The sequence below is a fragment of the Pholcus phalangioides genome, unplaced genomic scaffold (genome assembly GCF_987345545.1).
Source record: "Pholcus phalangioides strain wild (caught in Gottingen) unplaced genomic scaffold, Ppha-v1.0 ptg000022l_1, whole genome shotgun sequence".
Classification (NCBI taxonomy): domain Eukaryota; kingdom Metazoa; phylum Arthropoda; class Arachnida; order Araneae; family Pholcidae; genus Pholcus; species Pholcus phalangioides.
The window spans coordinates 6,188,204-6,202,668 of NW_028301615.1; the positions used below are offsets into that span (position 1 = coordinate 6,188,204).

At 34.2% G+C, this 14,465-nt stretch overlaps 1 protein-coding gene across 1 annotated transcript in view; it reads left to right on the forward strand.

Moving 5' to 3' along the window:
- LOC149069404 (transcription initiation factor TFIID subunit 12-like) overlaps positions 1–14,465 on the forward strand; it is a 96,201-nt gene that overhangs the window by 59,440 nt on the left and 22,296 nt on the right. The gene's annotated exons all lie outside the window — the stretch shown is intronic.

Consider the following 14,465-nt stretch of genomic DNA (forward strand, 5'->3'; position numbering starts at 1 on the left):
TATAAAAATTCCCATTGGAAATGCACACGTTAATTGCATGTAATGTTTAAAGTGACTGTTATTAAAGAATAAATATTTAATGATTCTAAAATAATTGTCTACTCTCTACAAAATTATTTTGCACAAAATATATATATATATATATATATATATATATATATATATATATATATATATATATATATATATATATATATATATATATATATATATATATATATATATATATATATATATATATATATATATATATATATATAATTTTTTTTTTTTTTTTTTTTTTTTTTTTTTCTTATAAAATATACAATTTGAAAAAAGCATAGCATAAACACGAAAGGGAAAACTATGGAATGATTTGACATTCTCTGATTCAAAATGATTCTTGACCTTCCAAATTTCTTCAACTGCTTATATATGTGTGCATTGATATAAACCATCTGCTGTACTCGTTTTACAGCGGATAAGAATTTGAAAAAAGGTTTATTACATCATATATATATATATGGTGATTTTTGTTATTAAATTATCTAGATAACCACTGATACTTAAAACGATACTCTTGTTGTGCATAACATTGAAATATATCTAGCGATCAAAATACTAAATTGTAGGACTAAAATGTCATTTAATTTGGCAATGCTAGCTTGTATATGTCAAACTTGGTTTATTCTTTTGCACTATGATATGGTACATTTACTAGCATTTATAATGCAATGGTTTCCAATTGAAGTATGTTGTATTCAAACGTTCAAAACAAATGCTTTGGGTCTTGTCAGCTCTGCTTTGGTTGAAAATACTCTTTAAAGCTCTGTGAATTTATACACCTTGATCTGAGAAATTTTTAGGTGAAAATGAGTTTAATTAGTGCATTAACAGATGCTGCATGAGAATTTTTATATGGAATAAAATTTTAGGCAGATCACAAAATGTAAAATATCAAAATAGATATTTTTCCTCAGTAATTATCATTCTGAATATAAAACCTTTTAATCTAAATAAAAGTAAGTGTTTTGTTATTTAACATATCTATCAAGTTAACAAAAACTATTTGACATCATTGACAGTAAGATTTTAAAAGTTTTAATACCGAGTTAATTTCTGGGGTTAAAAACCTTACCCTGATGCCCTATTATACATATTCTGAATAAGCAGCTGTATTCCACTTAGCAAATTGAACATGGGTAATGAGTATCTTAGATAAATAAACCATAAAACTTATGTTGAAAAACTCAAAATTGCAAATTATAATTAATATTGTGTAATTATTGTAATAAATTAATGTTTTTAATAAATAAAACATTGTAATATGCCAAAAAGTAAGTTTTTCATCATGTTGTACACCTATTGTGTTCAAAACATCGTCAAAAACCTAAATGAATGCCTTTTGATAGTTTTCGACAGTTATTGACACTTGTCATGTCAAAAACCAGTTTTTGATGTCAAAAATCCAACCCTGGAAATAAAGAATAAAAGAAATAATTCCAGAATTAATGAAAGAGATAATTCAGCATTGATTCAGAAGTAAAGAGTAAAGTCATTCTTAAAATGCTAAAGATATTGATGTCGATGCCAATCTTCTGAAAGCTGTTCGCAACTCGCATCAGAAGTACCAAGACAGACTTTGGTGCCAAAAACTTTTGATAAGAAAGTGTCACGACCAGATGAAAATCAAAGACTAAAAACAAAAGAAAGGGAGTTGGAAATGCAGTTGTCATTATCAAAAACCAGGGTTGGTAAAAAAAAATGGTTTTTTTTGGTTTAAATCAGGTTTTTTTTGTTTAAATAGCATTAACGTTAAAAACAATAAAATTTTTGAAAAATCATTCAGACTTCTAATAATTAATTAAAATAAATAAAATGTCTATTAATGTAATTAACACAATTTCCATATTAATTAATCTATAAATATTTCTTACATTTTAATAAAAACCAACTTTTGCAATTCAATTATTTTTTTGCTGAATTACTGTGTGTTTGAAAATTGTTAATGTTACTATTAACTATATAATATAAAGTGGTGTTTTCTCCAGTTACTTTCAGTATACTTAATTGAAAAGCTATTTTACAAAAACTGATAAAAATTAGGTGAATATAATGTATTTAATGAAGCATAAATAATGCAGATTAATTAGCAATGATTTTACGATATACAGGGTGATTATATATAACTGTAACTAAAGTTCCAATTTAAAACACAGTAGCTATTGTCAGAATTACTTGATAATTTACATGAATATTCCTGAAGCAATAGAATTTTATATGGAAAAGGGGGGAAAAATACTTAAAAATTAGAAAGCTAGCACCACTCCAAGTCAGATTTGCTTGCAGAATGGGAACGATGGCTATTCGGGGCAAAATAACTTAATTATTTGCATGATTTCATAACTCATGGAAACATCACAAAAATGAAGTAATTGAACAAATAACTATATATCTAACATTTCTTGAGTAAGTTAATGTCCACATTGTAATCTGGCAATGAGGTGAAAGCCCAAAAATTCTTGTTCAACAATATATCAGACTATGTCATGATGTGGATGTTCTTGCAATTCACCAATGTTTGCGATTTGACCTCTGTTCATAACATTTTGAAGCGCCCCCCCCCCCTACAGCCAAAAATTGCAACGGTTAAGGTCAGGTGAACTGTGGCCGGCCAGGTGTCATGCCATCCTGTTATTGTCAAAATTGGTCTTCACCAGCTGCTTTGCTGGTATTGTGATGTGCATCTTGATAAAAGTTGTGCTATCCGGGGCTGTCTTAAGCGTATCGTGAGCCCTCAGGTCAATTGATTTTTCTGAGGCCCTACGAAACAAATTTTTGAAAATTTCAACCAGATCTCTCATTTTTGTGAGGCCCCTCTGCACTTGAGGCACCCAGGCCATGTCCGGGTGGGCCCACGCCTTAAGACAGCACTGGTGCTATCCACACACTGATGCTATTGAACTGTTGAAATGATGTGGTTGCACAAAACAAATTATATTGCTGACCAAGTACAGTATCATCTACTTGCACATTTTGCACTACTTGCACTTTTTGCTTTTCCCAAAGAAATTTCCAGAGTCCCATGCAAATTTATAAGTCATTCTGACCAGTAGCTTTTATTGTGGTTTTGGAAATAAAATTTTAATTATAATCACCCTGTATATAGCTGATTATTTTCCATTAAGCTGTTACTACTGAACCTCGATTAACTGGGCTTAATGGTGAAAGTATAAAAAATAAGTTATTGAATATTAAGACTGGGTGATATACGATATGAGCTGTACTGCTACTTATGGGAAAGAAAATGAAAATGTCTGTGAAAGGTAATGTAATTACTAGTACACTGATCTTTGCCCTTTAGGGGCAGCTGGTGTCTTCATTGGATTGACCACCTGTGTGTCTCCCTAGCATAATGATGTCACTACTGTTGCTGTGCGCGTGTGTGTGTGTGTGTGTGCTTCTTTGTGAAGGAAAAAAACAAAAAAAACCCTCGAGATAATATACCATTACATCAAGATATGTAATGTAATCCTTATTCATGAATTTGCTAAAAATAGAGCATCATAATGTAGCCAATTGTTAGAAAATGTGGCAAGAATGAGAAATTTTGGCTTCTATATATAACTTTAAGCTACAAAGATATTTAATATAAAAAAATTATATTCAGGCTACTTTTATGAGATTTTTTTGAAAAAAAAACACTATCATCTTACACCATTTAAAGATGTACCATCAGAATATACCCCAAGAATATAAAATATGATAGGAATGAATGACTTTTTGGCTAATAATGAACCAATATATTTTTCAAGGGAAGAAATTAAATTTAGGCCACTTTGTGATTTTTTGAAAAAAACATGGTTAACCAGTCAAGTGGTAATGACGGTGTTTGCCGTCACTGCCATACGTAATGTTGGTGCCTACGACAGCATTTGCAGACGCGCAAACTTTTTGGTCTTTTTCACATAGATATGACGAAATAATTTGTCATACATGTGCTGCCATCTCTGTACAGCCATCCTTCTACTTTATTATCTCATCACTAGATGTAGTTGACAATTATATTTCAAGGTCTGAGATTATTATTACTATTATCTTTGTCATGTTTTGCAAAGCTGCATCCCCAATGCTTTTGTTTCAACTTCCAACTCCCTTGCAAAGATGCATCTGTTTTATTACTCATATATCTTTTAGCAAAGGTTCAACTACTATGGTTCCACATGAATCCATCAACAGCATTTCTTTTAGTCACAGGACATTATAACCGCCCCTCCCCACTTTTGGGTGTCATATTAAGTCTCGACACATTCAAGCTATAAAAAAACATGCTGTAAAGAAAAAGGTTTTAATATTTCAAACTTCCAAGAAAAAGAAAAAAAAGGGAAAAAGCGTGCACATCTTTAAAAAAAAGTGGGCACTGCAGGTAACGCTCGGAGAAATTAATTGAACAGTTGACTGGTTAAAACCAACATGGTTTAAACCAAAAAACCCTGTCGAAAACCCCCAAAGCAGAATATGCCAAAATGTGTGACGTACCTCGCAAAACAACCAGTGCTGTTGCAGAACGAATCTGGAAGAATTTTAAGAAAAGTGTAGAAAAACGCTATTATATATATGTATATGTAAAAAAGCAATTCACTTATTATTTTGTATATTATATACATATATACTCAGTATTATTCTATAAAGGGGTATATGCGACCACCACAAAGGATCCATGGAATGCAGAAGGAAGAATCGTCCCCATTCTCAAATCAATAGAAATCTCATTGTTCTTCGATTCTTGTTGAATTTCCATTTTTTTGTTCCTGAAAGAAGATAGACAAAATTTCTAATCCCAATGGGAAATGTTTTATGTTCTTTCATGGTCAAACAGATGATTAGCTATTTTCACATTTCTTCTTCCCATCCCACTATCATCTGTGCATGGTTGTCTTTTATTTATCAGAACTTGCCAGCATATCCCAAACAAAACCTGGCATTGTCTTCCAAGCATTTTGAACCACCCTACTCAAAAATGTCACAGACAGACGAATGCCAATGCTCATTGTAGCTAAACAAAAAACCAGAAAGAAAAACTGCCTACCCGAGGCAAGTCTCCCAGACATCTTTCACATTTTAAGGAGAGAAATATTTTGACTGTGAAACTCTGACTATATTGGATTGATGATTCTTGGAGAAAACTAAATTTTGATACATTGGGTGCAGTAGCCGATGTTGATAAGATACTTACCTAAATAATACCAAAGGATGTTTGGAGGTATCACGTGTTTGAGGTATACCCGATTCGTTCCTGTCAGAAACTTTCCTGACGCTGGGGAACAACAGAAACGGCGACATGACCACAAAAAACATGTGCTACTGCAGGGAGTCCCACACCGAAGGGCTAGAGCACCAGCCTCTCGGTGAGTATTAAAAAAAAATTTGCCATCCGGAATCGGCAATGAATTGTAGGTCCCGGTCTAATTATCCCTCGTGTGCAGAAAATGAACGTGGTGGAACAAAAATGATCAATTATACATTTCATCTAGCTGGAAATACATTTGCGAATTTTCGGATGCTGAACGAATGTTTCACATAGATGAAAACAGTCTCTTGGCAAACCCTACCATGCCCGTAATATACAGTCGTGCATAGGCGCACGCAGAATTTTCTTGTTTTCTTCTCGGGAGGGTTTACATTTTTTCCTGCAAAATGAAACTATAATTTCGGCTTGATGGGGGGGTGGGGGGTCCCTTTTGCATACACCAATGCAGCTGTGGTTCTCAACCTTTTGTCTCACAGAGCTCTTTTTAGTATATTATTTCCATGGCGAGCCTCACACACAAGCCTTCCCTTTATTTATTTATCAGATTCACAGATTTATTTTATTGCTCTGGAGCAACTGCGGAGCCCTAGCCCCCAAGAGCTCCACGGAGCACTGGTTGAGAACCACTGTTATACAGTATTCCTATAGAAATGTAACAGAAAAAACATTCAATATTTATTCTTTTAAAAATATGAGGGGGATCCCCCCCATCTTGTGTACACCTATGTGAGCACCCATGGGTTCGAAATACTTCAGACGCTCCTGGCTGAAATGGTTCTCTTGCTACACGGTGTGCCAAATTCTTGTGCATTTGACCAATTCTTGTTTTTGGTGCCGCTGAGCACTGCAGCACCTCAAATACCCGGAATATAGAAAAAGGATGCATGAAAATTTTGTTCACAGGATGCGTTCTTTCCGAGACAAGGAAAAAAGTGTTTTCCATACAATTTTTTTTACCACTATCTACCATAATCTTGTGACTTTAAAAGGTACTTCTACTAGTTTGAAGTAGAAGAACTTTCGAATGTCCTGTACTGTTATGTGCATAACCTGAGGGTTATTAAAGTCCGTGAATGAAGGGCTGGCTATATGGCAAAGTTTCTGATTTCAGAGTTTGTTTTCCTGCGGGTTATATACTGAAAGTAACGGTAAAAAAAAATTTGCTGTTACCTACCTGCGTTCAAACATTGTATCTACGGCATAAATTTGCTTTATTTCCCATAAGATTGCACATGCGCCTTAGAGAAGAATCGAAAAGGGGATTGGTACATTCATTTAAAATATCAATATTTTTTTGAGATCGTTGGAAAAAAATGGTATCTGTAAAAACTCCAGCTAAAATATCCACAGTTTGCCTTCTAGCCACTATGTGGTCATTTGATTATCGTCGGCGGTTGCGATTGTGACAATTTCACATCACGAAAATCCAGATTTGGCAAACAGACAGTGGCAACTTTGGGATCTCTACCCATGCAGAACCTATTTTTGGCGCTACTGATCATGTTTTTTTTTGTTTGGTCCACAAAGCTCTTTCACCCTTTCAACTTGGATGTGGTGCCCTTCCTAGAGTGCAGCCCAATATGACAACACTGTCCTCGGGCCGCTCCTGCATTGGTGTGGGGGGGGGGGGCTGATACTGTCTGCTCTTAACAATAGTCAAAGGAAGGAGGTTGTACCACACAGGTGCATGCTCATTTTATATAACTGCTATGAGATACCTATTATATATAAATCTTTTATCTTTCTAGAACATGTTGTAGGAGAGAATGAAATGTTTGCACCCTCTTGTCTTGTTATTCACACTCCTTCTTGTACAGGGAATTTTTCTCTATCAGCAATTAAAATTATTGCTGGAATGTTGCTTAATATAGTTCTGTTGGGGATACAATCAACTCTATGTGATGAATGGGTTGCACTACAATGCAAAGAACTGCAAGTAGTGATATCAGTTCAGAAAATAGATAGATATTGGGCAGACATATTTGAACCAGGGTTGTTTGGTTTAAACCTTGGTTTTAACCAAGTGGTTTTTAAAAAAAATCAAATACAAGTGGCCTAAATATCATTTTTTCCTTGAAAAATATATTGGTTCAATTATTAGCCAAAATTTTTCATTTTTACCACATTTTATATTCTTGGGGTATATTCTGATGGTATATCTTTAAATGGCATAAGATGATATAAGTGGTTTTTTTCTCAAAAAGTCTCATAAAAGTGGCCTGAATGCATATATTTTTTTCATATAAAGTTATAAACAGAAACCAAAATTTCTCATTCTTACTATATTTTCTAACCTTTGGCTATATTCTGATGCTCTATTTTTAGCAAATTCATGAATAAGAATTGCATCACACATCTTGATGTAGTGGTGTATTTCACAGGGTTTCTTTTTCCTTTCACAACAGTAGTGACACCATCTTGCTAGGGACACAGATGGTCTTATAATCCAATAAAGACACCAGCTGCCCTAAAAGACAAAGACCATTGTACTAGTAGTTACCTCACAGACATTTTCATTTTCTTTCCCAGAAGAAGTAGCACATCTCCTACTGTATATCTCCCAGTCTTTATTCAATTAAATGGCTTACATCCCATCAGGGACAGAGCCTGGACCACTACTGGCCTTTAAGTCTTTATTCAATAGTTGTTTTTTTTTATACTTTCACTGCTAAGCCCAGTTAATCAAGATTCTACTGTATAGTAGTAACAGATTTATGAAAAATAACCAGCTATATTCAGGGTGATTTATAATTAAAGTTTTGATTCCAAAACTATACTATAAGTACTGGTCAGAATGACTTTGAAATTTGCATGGATACTCCTGAAGCAAAAGAAATTTCTATCGCAATAGAAAAAAGTGCAAATAGATGATGCTGTACTTGGCCAGAAGTATAATCTTTTTGTGCAACCACATCATTTCGACACTTCCACAGCATCAGTGTGTGGATAGAACAACTTCTATCAAGACGCACATTGCAATACCAGCGGAGCAGCTGTTGAAGACTCATTTTCACAATAACAGGATGGCATGACACCTGGCGGGCCATCAGTTCACCTAACCTTAACCCTTGCAACCTTTGGCTGTGGGGGTTACCACAAAATGTTATGAACAGTGCTCGGATTGAAAACTTTGGTGAATCACAAGTTCCAGCATATCCCCTATATGTTAGAAGTTCCTCAGGAATATTGTTCCGGATAATTTTCCACAAGACTTCGAGATTGCAAAAACAAGAAGCAGTTCGACAGACAAACATAGATTTATTTACAGAACAGCAATTTACACGTATTTACAGGCTAATCAGAGAGCTAACAACTTTCTCACAAACTTTAAACACAACTGACAATCTCCTAGTGCCTGTCTGAGCCTTTTTCTGAGCCTGTCTAGCTTCTCTCTGTCTGCCATCCTGTGAGCGCCACGGTATTTATAACCCGGATAGAAACTTAGAGAAAAAGAACATTCCACAACATTCTATTTCACAGTTTCCTAGTCGGCGGCGCTACCGTATGGAGGGGCGGGACTTTCTAGATTTTTCTCTACACGCCCTGCCAGTTCTCCGCCAATCGCATGTCTCTGCGCTCAGACCGAAACCGGTATCATAGATATTTCTATCGAACAAATCACGCCATCTATCGTCGAAAGTTTGTAACAATATTAACGTGGGGGCAGGTTTGGTTTAATAAAGGTGAATTGCAAGCACATCTACATCATGACCTTGGCATACTCTGATCTGCTGTTGAACAAGAATTTGTGCTTTCACCTCATAGCGAGAACACAGTGCACAACATTTTTAACATTTCTTGAGTAAGTTGTAGTTATGTGTTTTTTTTTTGTGATGTTTCCATGAATTATGAAATCGTGCAATGCTATAATAAGTTATCATTTTGCCATGACTGGCTATCGTTTCTATTTTGCGAGCAAAGTTCCCACATGTTGGATGATGTCATTAATTTTACATTTTAAAGTATTTTTTCCCCTTTAGGGGCCATTCAAGTATTACATGAGCAGATTTTTATCCATTTTTGACCCCCCCTTGTCATCAAAATTTCGTCAGCAGCTTAGAATATTTCATATCTTCAAAAAGGGTGGTTGATGGCGTAAGCAACCTTCAAACCCCCCCCCCCCCCATCAAATTCTATTTCTTCAGGAATATTAATGTCAGTTTTCAAGTCATTCTGACAATCGTTCTTTTTTTACAGTGTTTTGAAATCAGAACCTTAGTTATAATCACCCTGTATATTGTAAATCATCGGTAATTAATCTGCATTATTTATGCTTCATTAAATACATTATATTCACCTAATTTTTATTATAGTTTTTGCAAAATATCTTCCTAATTAAGCATACTGAAAGTAACTGAAGAAAACAGCTAATAATTAATAATAACATTAAAAGAATTTTTTCAAACACAAAGTAATCCATTGAGTTAAGCAAAAAATAATTAAATTGCAAAAGTTGGTTTTTGTTAAAAGGTAAGAAATATTAATTGATAAATTAATATGGGAATATATAGTGTTAATTACATTAATAACCATTTTATTTCAGTTATTATGAGTTTGAATGATTTTTCAGAAATTTTATTGTTTTTAATGTTAATCATAGGCGGAGATACACTTGGAAGTCTGGGAGAGGCAAGATCATTATTGCTGGGGGGGGGGGCACGATGATGTCAATTCATATACACACATATACATTAGGCTGAACACATAGTGGGACGGAGAGCAAAGCAACGATGAGAGAAGAGATCAGAGCAGCGAAATCAAACACACTGATTCCAATGCGCCTGCATACAGCAGAGCGGAAATCCAGCCACAAGTGATAATAGCAGCGCATTCAAAATATTTTGTTGTCGCTGCTCTGCTCACTTGTGTGTAGCTTCAAGATGTCCATCGAAGGGCTTGTTTTCGCTGTTAAAAAGCAGTAGTGAAGTCAAAAATGTCACCAGAATCATCGATGTTAAGTGCTCGACGTACTTCAAAATGATGTGGACGATCAAATGAAAACAGCAAGTACCGAATATAATTTTCATATATTTCCCGTCAAACGTTTTTTGTGTGCACGTGCTTAATCAAACCGAAAATGATTTATATTTTGAGTTTATAATATTTACATTTTGAGTTCTGAACTAATTTATCATGCACCGTGTGTGGGTACATGTATTTGATTAGTCTGAATTAAAAATCATGTATGTTTCTGTGGAAAAATTGACAAGTTTTATTTGTTTATTTTCTGTGCACCACCAATATTTCCATACTGGAAGCGTAGCGGATGTTTTTTATGCTGGATTTTTGGTTGTCAATAATTACGTTTCTTGTGTAAAAAAAATGAAACCAACAAATATTTATAGCTATATTATATTTCAAGCTATTCGACGGGGGGGGGGGGGGGGGGGTCACTTCTACCCTCCCATGCTAATAATACAAATTTAAATGGGGGGGCGGAGTTTCGATAAATTTGATATTTTACTCAATTTTTTACTCTTAAATTTAGTAGAAGATATTATTGATCTTTCAAGAACTGATTGCACTTAAGTGCCGCGGTAAAAGATGTGCAAGGCGGAAAGCAACCAAAATATGAGGAATATTTCTGTAGTTTATATTTAAAAATAGTGATATTCACACAACATTATTATTTCTAAATTGTTGGCTGAGCCATGATTTTTATAATTATGAAATTTTCAAGCATTCTTTAATTTTAAAAAACCAAGCTGATTGCGAGTTTCTATTTGATACACTCTGCTATATCAAATTCCCCCACTATGTGTACTATGTTCCTTGCTTGCAGCTATATTCTCATCTCGCTTCTCTTCCTTCTCATTCATCGCTTTGCTCGCCACTTCCACTATGTTCTCAGCCTTAGATCTGCCCATTCTACTTTTGACACTGGGGGGCATCTCCCCCACGCTTCCCCCATATTTCCGCCCATGATGTTAATATTATTTAAAACAAAAAAAAAAAACTGGTTTTTTTTTACCAACCCAGATTTGAACTTTGTAACATTGAAGGCAACCCAAAGTTCAAAATTTTGCCAGTTTTAGTGAAGGCTCTTTTATCTTTAGTGCACAGTAATGAGGACAGTGAAGGAGAGTTCAGTGTTAAAGAAAGTCTGCTTGAACAGTGGAAACTCTGTCCATTCAATTCATTAATGGAATAAGACACACAAAATCTTATGCTCAAGAGCATGAAAAATATGAAAGAAGTGGTCATTGATGCTGAACTTCTGAAAGCGACTTCTTATTCGTATAGAAAACATGTTGAGAAATTGTTTAAGTGAGTAAGGTATTTTTCTTTTTTTTTTTTTGCGTTTCGTTTTTAAATTTAATCATTTCTTCAAATTCGGTGAGAAGCAAGCTTTTTTTCATGGGAACCTTTATTATAATCTGCACTTGTGCACAAGATTAAGATTTTGGTGTTCAAGCAGCACAAATTCTTGCTGCCTAGACTTTCAGTATGTATGGTGTATAATTTGAAAAAGTAACAGTTTTTATTAATCATTTCAGTAATACATGCTTAAGCAGTGACAGATCAGATACTTCAGAAAAAATTTAAATGGACTAATTTGTGAAGGAAATTTATTTAAGATTATCTGCTCCAACCATTTTTGGCAAAAGATTTGCCATATCACAGAAAAATTACTCCTTATATTGCAGATATGCTTCGTTTTTAGTCCTGTTCCATTTTCGAAATTTCTGCTCTAAAATGGATGAGGGCACTTGCATCCTTGGAACCACTGACTTGCAATGTATGGGGTCTAATATTTTGCACAAGTATATGACATAAGAGAATAATTGTCGTTTTAATCTTAATTATATTTTCAAATTCTATGATTGAACATAGGTTTTATATTAAAAAGTGATCTTTGGATCACTTGTCCAATCATGTCAGATCATCTCTAGTCCATGGAGCTTTAGAAACACCATTTCAAGTGGGTTCTTCTCACTAAACTTTAATTCTCATATATAGCAGTTTTTCTCAACCTACTGTCCGCAAGCATGCTTGATTCAACCTTTGCAATTGATTTTAGTGATATACATATGGGTCGAAATAAAAATTATACCTTAATACTTTGGTTGGACATGCATCATCATGGAAAATGTCACGAATTGCGATTCTACAGGATGTGATATATACAGAATATCACAAATTTTTAGTCAAAACATGCAATTTATTGCAATGTAAGTTTGCTAATTACTGCTGAAATTGCTAAATAGTGGGGGAAAATAAACTATTGCTACAAATTGCAGTGAAAAAAAAAATCATCAGGTGACCCTATTTCATTAGGGAAACATGTGCTAAACTGGAAATCTTAGATAGGGTAAAATATGACACATCGCCAGTTGTCATCAAAAACGTTGCAAAAAGTAAGCACAATCAGCAATTGTTGTTAAAATTTCTGAAAAATTGAGAAAGAAACGTTAAACCTGAAAATTATGCCAGAAAAATATTTAATGTCATGATATAATATATATTATGAAAACATTGTGTATTCATGACCTTAGTATCAAAAATTCAATATTTATTGTATATAAAGATCGGAGCAACCAAAATTAAAGTAATGTCCCATAATACAGGACACAAGTGATTCATCAAAATATCTCAGACATTCTACTGGTCCTTGGGTCCAGAAAGGTTGAGAAACGCTTGTATATAGGTTATAATGAATTTATTATCAGATGTTAAGTGAATGTATTTCGCATTCCTGTGTGACTTTGTTGTATCTGGGCTCGACTATATGCCAAAGGAGCACAGTGTCACAAAAAGGAAATTTTGAAGGAGAGCCATTTGAAGTTTTTTTAAATTTTATTTAATGGGTCTTGCCTGTTTTATAAATTCAATATCTCTGTTTTTTATCAAAATAAGATTTAGTGCTATATACCCATGTGTAATGTAGTGAAAGTACTACTACTTCACCAAACACCAACTCTGGCCATATCGCTATAGTGCAATTTACTGCCATTAGTGAGATGGGTTGGAAGTGAAGGTGCTGTTAATCGGTCGCCTTGAGTTCATTAGGGAAAATATCTTATCAATATCCTCCCTTGGGTTCGAACCCGGGACCCTGACAACAACCTTCACGATGGTAGATGAGCATCTTACCACCATGCCACTCGGGCACTAGTGAAAGTACTGTCATTGAGATTCAATATACCAATTACCAAAATACCAACTTGTTAGAAGTTCTGCAGAGGAATATAGACGAGGTGCATGTGTGGTTCAGTAGTAATGTCATTGAGAAAATAGACGTGAGTATCTGTGGCATACATATTCGGAGCTCCCACTCATCCTACTTTTCATAATTTTTGGTAAAATGTCCTACTTTTGTCCTTTCTCTGTTTTATCCTATTTTCTAGTTTTTGTCATACTTTTCTTACTTTTTTACCAAATCCTATCTACAAAATTTGTGTAATTGGTTTTAATTGAGCAGGGAATCATTGATATATATTGCCAAATAATACAGATGCAGTAGATTGCAATTAATAATTCTGCCAAAGCGTTGTATCGTTGTTAATTGTATCGTTTTTAAGGTTATTTGGGTGTGTATGTGGACCATATGTGGCTTATTAATTTCTGTTTTGCTTAGTTTGAGGGTTCAACAAGTAGAGTAGTCATAAAAAAACTTCTGTCTGGATGGAAAAAATAATTTTGTATTTATTACTTCATGTGGTCTAGGACAGTAACTAGCATTCATCATTCAAAATTATAGTGCACATTTTATGTATAGGTGGAGCAACAGTTAGCATTACAAAGTAGTTGGATACATAGGCCTATTCTAGGCTTGGTGATTCTGATGCTACCCAATAGCATTACTGTCTTCTGCATTTTTAGGGCATGCAGAGGCATAAACAATATTTACAATGCTCAGCAAAGAACTAGAATTTCAAAAACAATTACACTGGTATTGAACAATAAAATGTAAAAATATCCCTTTAAAAAAGGGATGGCAACCGTAGCAAAACCATCTGGTTCACCTTGACTTAGTTACATCTGAGCTTGTAATTTACTCATTTTGTAGTGTGCTTTTGAAACTGGTCTCAAAAATTAAGAGTCAAAGCATTATATTAGTTTAATGTATTTTTACTTACGCAATCCCTCGTTTAATTTTTGACTTGCATAGTGAATGATGACTGTGGTCTGAGAAGTGACAAAATTTCCAATGAGTTTGAAACCCACCATAACA